The following is an 11482-nucleotide window of genomic DNA, read 5'->3' on the forward strand; positions in this document are numbered from 1 at the left end:
TTATTATTGAATTCAAAAATTTAACAATAAGACACTCACAAGCAACATGTGAACAAATCCAAATTACTATTACTTCCATAACAGCATACTGTGCCTTTTCCCCTAAATAACTCATATATGAAAAATCAACAAAAATATTTCCCCAAATGATGGAATTCCTGCAACATAATTTCAAAATTACAACCAAACTGGTAAGCCTTCATTAAATAGAACACATTGTTTATGTTAAGGTAGAGGCTTCCATCCAAGCAGCAGTTTGTTCCTTGCGGTTAGTTAAGAGACAGGGAAAGAACAGTCTGGTTTGTTTTCTTACTTTTGCCCAAAGCCTCCATCCTTTCTGACTTAATTCTGCATTTCCCCTAAGCTAGGAGTGCGGGTCAAATGTACCTTTATCCTACAGGTTGAGAAGTTCCAAGACCACTGGTAATTAATTATATTTTCAAAGAAAAGGAAATCCTGAATGCAAGTAATATTCTCAAATGCCTTGTAAAACAACCTTACTCTCACACACCCAATGAAACTAGTCTCATTTTAAGCAGTCCTGTGCCAGTTAAGTGGCATAAAATGAAGAAATGTAACCAATATAAACCATAACAAGTTCTGCTCCTGGTAGATGTAACACCATTATTTGATAAGCAAAAAAAAAAAAAAAAAAAAAAAAAAGGTTAGAGCATGTCAAAGATGTTAATCCAAATCATAAACACAAACTTTTCTCCATTTTGGTGTGAAAATATGAGAGAAGAATTATGTTAATAAGATGGGTTTCCAGATTCTACTTTATAGTCAATGACACTGTGGTACATTTTTGGTTTACCAAAGAGGGCTGAAAGTGTAGATTAGAGGTACAGTGCTCACCTAGCATGCAGCAAGGCCCTGAGTTTGATCCCCGGCACCGCTTAAAACAAGAGAAAAAAGAAACCCTACATAATCCCAGACTCCCTCAATAACATCAGAGAAGACAGAATCTTAAATCTATTTATTTTATTATTTCACTTTCGAGTTATAACATTCACGCACATAAGACAAATTTTGGCTTGAGCATGACTAGCTTCATTTTTAACTAATTATTTCTATGAAGAGATTACCAATAAAATATAATTTAGACAATAAATTACAATTATTCTTAAATCATTTAGCTCTCTCCCTGGTTACAGGCAATATCCATCACCCTACATTTACACAGTCCTTTTACCTATATTTCACTTAATTCTTACAACAATACCATGAAGTAGGAATCACCACCTCTACTTTACAGATGAGAAACAAACATGGCAAGAGGAAGTGATTTATCAAAGACCATGTGGAGGTGCTGGGGTTGTAGCTCAGGTAGAGTGCTTGCCTAGCATGTGTGAGGCACTGGGTTCGATCCTTAGCTTTAAAATACATTTCCTTCGATCCCAAAAGACATGACCAAAATACTCAATCTCACCATGAGCCTTTTACACCACCTTCACACTCCTTTTATGAAAACTTCCAAAAATGGGGCTGCAAATGTAGCTCAGTGGTAGAACACTTACCTAGCATGTGAGGCCCTGGGTTCAATCCTCCAGCACTGGGGGAAAAAAATCCTTCCAAAATGACAAAACATCTTTAATTGATTCCAGTGCCTCACACATGCTAGTCAAGCACCAGATCACTGAGGTACACTCCTAGCCTATATAACATCTTTCATAAGCACCAAGAACCTAGCAGTAATTATTCCAAGTAAGTCACCTTTTTAGAGTTTTTATTTTAACAATTGCTCTTTAGCTAAATAGCATATTTTATTAACCTTATTTCTTTCAGAGTACTATGTGCAATATATCCGATTCCATTCCTAGAAACAAGGAGACAGGCTGGGCATGGGGGTGCACACCTGTAACTCCAGTGACTCAGGAGGCTGAGGCAGGAGGATAACAAGCATGAGTTCAGTCTCAGTAACTTAGCAAGACCCTTTCTCAAAAAAAAAAAAATAAATAAAAAAGAGATGGGGCTGTAGCTCAAAGCATCCCTGGGTTCAATCCCTAGAACCAAACCAAACCAACCACGCACCCGCCCCACCCCCACCAAAAAAAAAAAAAAAAAAAACCCAAAACAAACAAATCAAAAAACCACACAACAAGCAAGGAGCCAAATTAGAGGTTTTGCTTAGTCATTTCAGAAAACTACTCAGGGCTAGGGATGCAGCTCAGTGGTACAGTGCTTACCTAATATGCATGAGACCCTGGGTTTGATCCCTAGTTCTGCAAAAGCAAACATACACAAACCTTCTCACAAGAAACTACTCATCTGGTCAATAAATATATAACTGTATCAGATAAATTCAATTTGGGGTAGGAAAAGCCAGTAAGAAAACCAACAGTTCATTCACCCTGAGAATTTTATTTTATTTTTTGGTAAAACACATTTAATATAAAAAAAGACATAAGTAAATAATGATATATTTAAAAAAGGAATGAGAAAAACAAAACTTAATGGAAAATATTGGGGGCTGCTAAGGCGCAAACTAGTTACTTTTAAAATTGATAATTAAAGGTAAATATAATTATGCAGCTTTAGGCCTTACATTATAAGTTATATTTTACGATTACCAAAATGCCTTTTGGGAGAAAGAACTACTAAAAAATTCATCATAAGAAGTGATAATAAAAGTAGAAAATCCCTAATGAAATGACCATTCCTTTTAAAGTCTGAAAATTAAATTAAAATACTCCTCCATTTTACAACTGCTTATCTATGAGGCCAAATTTTCTTCATACAAGTCAATCAAAACAACAAAGTAAATGTAGATGCAGAGAATCTACCTGTCTTCTATTAAGGCAGACATTAAAATGACTTATATAAACACAAATCAATGGCATTCTTGTCACTAAAATTTTTGGTTTGGAAAGTTAACATCTAATGGTTTTGCTATTTTTTAAATGAGGTAATCAACATTTTAAAAATTATGTTAAATATCTAATATGATAAATCTTGACATATATTTCAGATATGCAAAATGTCTTTAAGCTATTAATAATTTTAAAGTAAGGGGGTGATGAGACCAGAGTGTTTGAAAACCACATGCCTGTGTAGGATTCTTATCAAAATGTTCGAACTGAATCTAACCATGTAGTTAAAAAACAAAAAAATCAGGCAAATCTAGATTGTGAACCTTTCTACAAAAAATTTGATCTAGACTCCTCAAAAATGTCAATGTCCTGAAAGACAAAAATTAAAATAATTAATAAAAAAGGTGGGAGATCTTTTTAGATCATAAAAACTAGAGTTCTTAACCAAGTGAAATACATAGATGTTGACAGATAATGAGTGAAAAAAAAAATCAAATCTATACAGACATTTGGGGAATAATTGAAGAAATTTTAATATTTTAATGCTGGCTTAATATTTAAAAAGTATTGTATCAATGTTAAATTTCTTGGGTATAATAATATTGTGGTTGTAATAGAGACTTACAATCCCTGCTTCAGCCTCCTGAGTAAGCTGGGATTAGAGGAGTGTACCACCACAAACTGGTTCATATTCCTAAACTCTTACATATGTAAAAATATATGTTGTTTTAATCCAGGAATAGCAACTTGATAGACTTCTTCCCAATGTCAGCACATTTAGTACTTCAAAAAGGAAGTCTAATGTTGGCTCAATTTTTATTTCTTGGTAGTGAACCAGTTTTGTAGGGACCACACCCTGAGAATTTTAAAGAATCTCAAGAAAGAAATCATCTTCACTTCTATAACCATTATGTAAATTATGCAAATTAATGTTTCTGACCACTGCTAATAGTATTATCTCATTTAATATACTTAGTCCATGAAAAGAATTAATATTATTTTGATGTTAGGGTTGAAAAGTCACTTAAGCCAGGTACCATCCAGTATTCCTATAATCCCAGCTACTTGGGAGGCAGGAAGACTGCAAATTTGAGGCAAGCCTGGGCAACTTAGTGAGAGCCTTTCTTCAAAACTGAAATAAACTGGGAGTGTAGCTCAGTGGTAGAGCACCCTTGGGTCAAATCCCCAGTACCATAAAAAATGAAATGAAAATTCGCTTAAACATTATTTAGTACTAATGGATCAGAAGATCTGGAGCTCAGTATAAACATGTGTATAATAAATGGATATACTATGCCACAGTACTCTTAATTGTTAACAAAAAGCTTAAGAACTGTTAACAGACTTTACAAACAATTCTGAAACATCAAGTTAAATGCTTGTGTAAATGTCTATTTAAAAATAAGCTCTATTTGAGGCACTAGGTTCCATTCTCAGCACCACATATAATAAATGATTAAAATAAAGGGCCATCAACAACTTAAAAAAATAGGATGAACAAATTAAAGTAATCTAACATCAACCAACCACTAAAATATGTTGAGCATCATCACCTTTTGCATACCTGTTCATCCAAGTTCCAAACTCAATACAATGCTAGAGTAGGACAAGCTAGTTAAAAAAAATGGGTAAATAAAAAATTAATTTTGTTATGATATTAGAGTTGAAAAGTAATTGAAGTCAGGCATGGTGGCATAGTCCTGTGATCCTAGCAACTCAGGAGGCTGAAGCAGGAAGATCAAAAGTTCAAAGACAGCCTCAGCAATTTAGCAAGACCCTGTATCAAATAAATAAATAAATAAATAAATAAATAAATAAATAAAAAATAAAAGGACCAGGATGGAGATATACACACATATATGTATATAGCTCAGTGGTAGAGTGCCGGTGAGTTCAATCCCCAGTACCAAAGAATCAATCATGGGTATCAATATAAAAATATCATACTGAAAAGAGAAGGACAAGAATCATATTGTTTCCAACAACTCCATTTAAGAACCTCACAAAGGCCAGGTGCAATGGTAAATGCCTGTAATCCCAGCAATTTGAGAGGCTGAGGCAGGAGGACTGCAAGTTTGGGGCCAGCCTCAGCAACTCTGTGAGACCCTGTCTCAAAATAAAAAGGGATGGAGATATAGCTCAGAGGTAAAGCACCCCTGGGTTCATTCCCTAGAACTTAAAAAAAAAAAAAAAACTCACAAAGGATATAAGCATTAATGGCATGTGATCTTTGTCAATAAAACGTTAGCTAAATAACACCATCAACAAATTTTATTTAAATACAGTTTTTAAAAAGTTAAATCACTACTGAATTTGAGGTGAGGCTATAAAGGACTGTCATATATGTACACAAAGTGATATCAATTCTTAAAATTTATGACATCTGTAAGAGACAAATAAATGGTAACAACCTGGTAACTTGTTTATTCTTATACATGGTAACAGAGCGGAATTCAGCTCAGTGAAAAGGAAAAAGGGAAATTCTAGCGTTGCCTTAAACCTGGCTATGTGTATTTTAGTCAAATTTAACCTCCTGTGCCTCAAGATCTCCCTCAACATTACAGTATTAGATTAAGCCAACTACAAGGTACCTTCCATATCAATGAATCTGTGATTTTGAATAAGATACAATCTAAATCACATTATGGTATTAATTACAAAGGTAAAACTTAAAAAATAACACAAATAACTAATATGTAAACTGAGAAGCTGTGGTTTCCTCACTGTAGATTTGGTCACTATGCATTTTTATCTCCCTTTACTTGATTACCATATCTTTGTAAAATGAAATATACAACATTCTTTAAAAAAAGAAACGTGGTAGGGTTGATGTTTTATTGCCTCTACTTATTGCAAGATACCTTTCACCAAACATACAATTTGTTGGTAATTTCTAACAGTGGCCTATCAGAGGATGCTACCAAGGCATCCACCAATAAGAGATTATAAATTATCTGAACAGCAGTAGTAGTTTAGCCTCACTTATACTCTTCTACCTTTACCAACTATAAAGGGCAGCAAAAAAGAATCAAGTGGACTCAGAATGTCCCTCATGTGTCTAATCTTTTGGCAGGAACTCTATTAACTCGCAACTTAGAAACAATTTTGACTACTACAACAGTTAAAATGAAACAAGAGTACTAAACTAGGAACTCCAGTAAAGTAGATCATACAACAGAAGAACAAGTCATGCTGCCAATTTATACCATTCAAGACAGTTAAAAAAAGGAAACCATTATAACAACATTTCATCTCACCCAAGTACCTTAGACAGTGAATTTAATCTCGTTACCCACTTCATGTTATTCTATTGAGTTACATCACTAAATTAGAATTTGGTCATATTCATAAACTCAATTTTGATTTGCTTCTCTCATTATCTCCAAAAGTTAAAAAAACCTGGATGGTTCAAGTGTTTATTTTTTAAAAGTTATTAATGTAAAATCACTAATTAATGGCAATGCTGGTGTTCATCATTAACTAAAGTACTGTTTTGAGGACTTCAGATTTCCTATTCAAAAAAATCAACTAAAAAAACCACTTGACCAAAAAGAAAATATTATCTACACCAATCACATATTATTTTAGGAAAAAAATTTTGTATTTTGGACCAAAAGCATGCTATCTATTGTACTTCCTGAACAAGTATTCCTACACAGAATTGACATGGGGATGCCCATATATCCCTGTTCTGTCCAGAAGAGTCATGGTTTGTACTTGTGCTAAAGTAATAATTTGTTCTCAAAAGTATTTCAGTTTGGATACTTTATAGGGTCACCTTAGTTTTAACTATTATTAAAGGGAACTTTAATCAATGAAAATTATAGCTAACTCCTTTCTATAGTCAAGTAGAAATCAGGAGGAAAGGGACATTTTTTCATTCCAGAAAAATTAAAACATTTAGCACAAATATCTCCTTCTCTGCCAGAAAGTTTCAGGTTCATCAACATTCAAACTCCATTAAACCATCAAACATAGGAACAGCAACCTAACCTGCAGCTGTAAAATTATAAGAGGTCCATAAATCTATATATACACTAGGTGCTGTCTATAGATACTTGTCTCACACGTATGTAGGTGCTATTATGATTAATGAGATTAAAATCCTGGGTTGAAGCACTACAATAAGAAAATATGGAGCAAGAATGCCAATTATATATTTCAGGAGAAAACCCACAAGTTCAAAAACATTCCCCAAACTGAGGTATGTATTTTTAAAATTATTCAACTGGCAAAAGGAAAGATGATGCAATTATCTGGGAAACTTCACATTCATGGTAGTGAAAATAATGAAGAAAAAAAGACATAAGTATTATTGGTATCTTATACTAGTTATCAAAACTTCATGGTGCACACCTGTAATCCCAGCTACTCAGGAGGCTGAGGTAGAAGGATCCCAAGCTCCATGGTAAAGCACCCCTGGTTCAATCTCAAGTATCCAAAACCAAAATAAAACACAACTTCAAGGTACTGTGTAAAGTGGATATTTGTTCGAAATCAGCAGCCCTAAGATTTTAGAAATCTTTTGTATTATACAAAAAATTTTTTAAAAGTAGACTTCCAAAAGAAACAGCTGTCCCCATTCTGAGCAGTGGCTCCCAATTCTAGCAACACTTTGGTCTTGGACAAGACTTTTCACATTCTAATTTGTAATCCACACTAAGGTAAATTCAGGAAAAGGAGACTGGTCAGTGATTTCCCAGGCTACCAGAGCTATGGAAGAGGTAATGCACGCATAATTCTATGAGTGCACTTGCCCCATTTAACCTACTGTATTAGTTAACACCTCGCTACATGTTCACTAACCTGAAAGACATTCATCAGCCTAGTATTTCCAGGTATTTTACTATTAAGCTATTTCTTAAAACCTTTTCTGATTTTAAATTAAGTTTACCAAACTGTATCAAGAGCACTAATAGTTGAAACAAACTGTAACAGAACAACAACACAAAAGCAGGGGTAATTGCAAGGTAAGTCTCACCTGCTTCATAAAGCAGATTACTTTCAATAGTTAATCCGTTTTTTGGTGGGGAGTACTGGGGACTGAACCCACAGGGGTTTTGCCACTGAGCTGCACCACAGTACTTTTTTCTTAAATTTTGAGATAGGTTCTTGCTAAATTCCTGAGACGGGACTTGAATTTGCCATCCTCCTGCCTCAGCCTCCTGAGTAGCTGGGATTACAGGCATGTGCCACCACCCCCAGCTGAGTTAACAAAACTTTTTGATGCAACATAACCTAGAGATGTATTACAAATTTTCATTTTCACTGCAACTCTGACCAACAGGCAGGCCTAGAGGCATTAAAGTTTGGTGACATGAATGTGGGACAGACCTGAGATAAAATGAAGGTTCCACCATTCACTAGCTTTTTAACTGAGGACAAATTACTTAACTTTCAGTGATCTCTTTTAGTTAACATCCTCAGGAGGCTTTGTAGTAAGGATTATAACATAATACATGCTAAAGGAGAGGGCCTAGTACACAAGTTCTCAACAGAGGTTGGTTATGAATTTAGGCTATCCATCCCAATTTGCCTGGGATAATCCAGGTTTGCACCTGCTGTCCAAGAATAACTATTAATAATGTTCCCTTTGCTTTTAAAAGTGTCCTGGTTAGGGCAATAAATCTATGTGGTTATTTTAACAATGGTGATGATAATAAAAGGAATTAACATCAATTAGGGTATTATATACCAATGACTGAATCTTGAAGGGAAAAAAATATCAAACACCACACACAATAATGTAAATTACATTCCTGTAAGATAGTCTGATATTTCATCTAGCTATTCGCTGAAATTTAAAAGCTATTTTATTTTTATACTTATGTTGTTCTAACAATCATTTAAGGCAACAAATTTTTTTGTTCTTTCTGTTCTATACAGGTACTGGTAAACTTCAAATATTACATTAAAAGAGTAAAATCACAGATAAAGCACTGGTGAGTTCAGGTACTGAGAAACATTACCCTTTGAATTCCCAGTGATAAGTACCCATTCTCATCATGAAGAATGCCCAACACCAACTAATATATATCAATGAGCCCATCCAACCACAGGGCCTGTAAAACAGAACAATAAATATTCATAAACATGCATTCTACATATAAATCATCAGGAGACGCAACAAAAAATAAATTACCTGACTGTTATGACATAGTATTGAATTATAATAAACTGGATTTTAGTTTTCTTCACACTCTGCTCTAGAAAAAAAAAGAATCCATTATTCTTCCTCTTTTATAAGATACACATTTTCTTTTTGAAATAAGACACATCCTTAAAAAATACAATCCTATATATTTTAGTTACACAACCATAACCCAACTTAACTCAATATTAGTACTAGGATATTTGGGGAGATCAAAGTGAGAGGGAATCAGGAATTAGTATAAGATTTCCTTTAAAGGCTGAGAGGCAATCTACTTTTTAATATAAGCTTGCTTAAAATAGGCCTTTCCTTATCAGACCAGTAATTATTTTCAGATTCTGATAGTCACTTTCAAGGACTTATTTGGCACATTACACTAGCAGGGACTAAAGTACTTTAAAAATCACCAGTACATCTTAAGCTAAAAAACATTTGTGCCATTTTTCAGTAAGAGTAGTCTGTCCTAAAATCGTATTTTAAGAAGGGTTTGGATTAATCTTTTGGGGTACTTAACCTATATTTCACAGTTTAGAAAACTATCTGAGTAGGGGGCAGGCCTGTTAATTGTGCCTGCCTACCCTTAAGTACTCCAGGACTGACACAATGTACCTGATGGGGGTGATATGAGTAGTTACTTGGTAATCACGAAGAGCCAAAGAAATGGTTAGTAGTACATTTATCACTTCTTCCTCTCTTCAATCATCCAAAAGCACTGCGGTTAATTCTGATTCAGGAATTGCAGGCTCCTTATTTCCAGCAAAAAATTACTGTGGGGCCTTGCAAATGGTGTATGACAATCTGATATAAATACCTCCTTTTGCCCCTAAACGAAAAAATGATCTAAATAACAAGTCGGCTAGGCCTCAGATTCCCGGACTAACCTGTGGAATAAGTATGGTGAAACTGTCTAGGGAAGGAACGTGGCTGTCTCCTCCATCTTGAAATTAATCAGCATAAGGGAAAAAGGGACTGAGTATTCAGGAAGCAGAAGCCCAACCGGTTAATACTAGTTACTTAGCTATGGCGTACGTGGCAGGTACCGCCCGCAGAAGCAGAGACCCTTAGGCTTTTTTGTGGGGGGAGGGGCTGGGTTGTTGGGAGGACTGAACGGAAATTAACTTGAAAATAATTTGGCCAAACTCCCACCCTTACCCAGTGAAAAACAACAAACATGCAACGGCTTTTCCCTCCCTTTTTGGGGGGATTCCTTCCAGTGATAACTGGCAAAGGATACACCAGGGTTATAAGAGCAAGGGAGTAAACCACAGTTGCCTCAGATCCTCAGGGAAGATGTCATCGCGGCCCCAGGGGGCGCCTAATTGGTAATGCCCTGCATAAGGGCTCAAAATGGGGTTTTGCAAATCCTGGGAAAATCTAAAGGCCCAAAAGTTACCAGCTTCTGACTTGGAGCAGCCTACTATTACCCCCTTTTCCCAAACCCGAGCCCGCCATGTAAAACGCGGGGTGGAGAGGGAAGCCTCCCAAGAACAGAGAGAAAAACCTGAGACACTCTAAGATTCTCACGCCCGAGGCCAAAACTCAAACACCGCCTCCCCTTAATTCTTAAGGCTCCGGAGGGCCCGGGCTGCAGCTCGCCCGGCCACGGAGAGGAACTACTACCCACCTCCTTCCCCTTCTTCAAAAAGCCGGACGAGTATACCACCCAACTAAAATGGCAGCGGCGACTACGCCACGGAGCCCCCCGCAGCAACGGGCCTGGGGTCCGGAGGCGGCGCTGAGCCTCTGCCACGACGCGTCACTCGGGCCATTTTGAGAGAACGCGGCAGCCGCGGCTCTGCTGTCTTCCTCTCGCTCTACATCCATTTCTCAGAGGATCCCCATGTCTTCACTTACTCGGTTTAAGGGTCAGGATCTGACTCGGTTGTTTCGGCCGTCGCCGCTGAGGCTCCTCCGCGCCTCCCCAGCCGCCGCTCTCAAGCCCGCCTCCGATGAGTCGCTGGTTGAGACCCGCCTCTACCCCAGCGCCTGCTCGGAGACGTTGCTCAGGCAGCCATTATCTTCCCCATTGTTACCAAGCAGCGACAGGAAACGACTGCCCACAACAGGAAGTGATGATGCCGCGTCCGGGCTCCGCAGCCCCACACCCAGTCTGTTAGCCAATCCCAGTCGATTCCTTGAAAAGGCTCGGCGGGCAGAGGAGGGGGACGGCAGACGACGCGGCAAGGCGGGCGTGGGTTTGGAAAAGGAAAGCTGCTATGACGCCCACCATGTGACAGGCCCCACCCTCTTCCGCCATTTTGAATTGTGGCGAGAAATTCGCGTTCTGAGAATTGTGGGAACCTTCGCTTTCCCATTTTGTAAACTGAAGGACGTCACCGTCTGGCTGCTTGAAACCTTTTTCAGAGAGCGTGAAATGTGGTATTAGTCTAATCTGGCGTCGACGTACACATTTAGTCCAGACCAGCTCATACAGCATCCTACATTTTATTCAAAATACACTTATTGAGCGCCAACTCCAGGTCAGGCACCGTCGTAAATGTTGAGGAAATTAAAGTAGATC

At 37.2% G+C, this 11482-nt stretch overlaps 1 protein-coding gene across 3 annotated transcripts in view; it reads right to left on the reverse strand.

Moving 5' to 3' along the window:
- Positions 1–10988, reverse strand: part of Rlim (ring finger protein, LIM domain interacting) — a 30580-nt gene extending 19592 nt beyond the window's left edge. Inside the window, exons 1-2 of one of the 3 annotated variants that reach the window (XM_047535998.1) lie at positions 10816–10988; positions 8953–9016 (exon numbers count right to left, since the gene is read on the reverse strand). The gene's annotated coding sequence lies outside the window, so the exon portion shown is untranslated. Of the gene's footprint in view, positions 1–8779; positions 8865–8952; positions 9017–10815 lie in introns of those variants that run through there. The other 2 variants (XM_047535997.1, XM_047535999.1) reach the window with 2 other exon arrangements.
- Between the last annotated feature and the right edge of the window lie 494 nt (positions 10989–11482).

The sequence above is a fragment of the Sciurus carolinensis genome, chromosome X (genome assembly GCF_902686445.1).
Source record: "Sciurus carolinensis chromosome X, mSciCar1.2, whole genome shotgun sequence".
Lineage (NCBI taxonomy): Eukaryota > Metazoa > Chordata > Mammalia > Rodentia > Sciuridae > Sciurus > Sciurus carolinensis.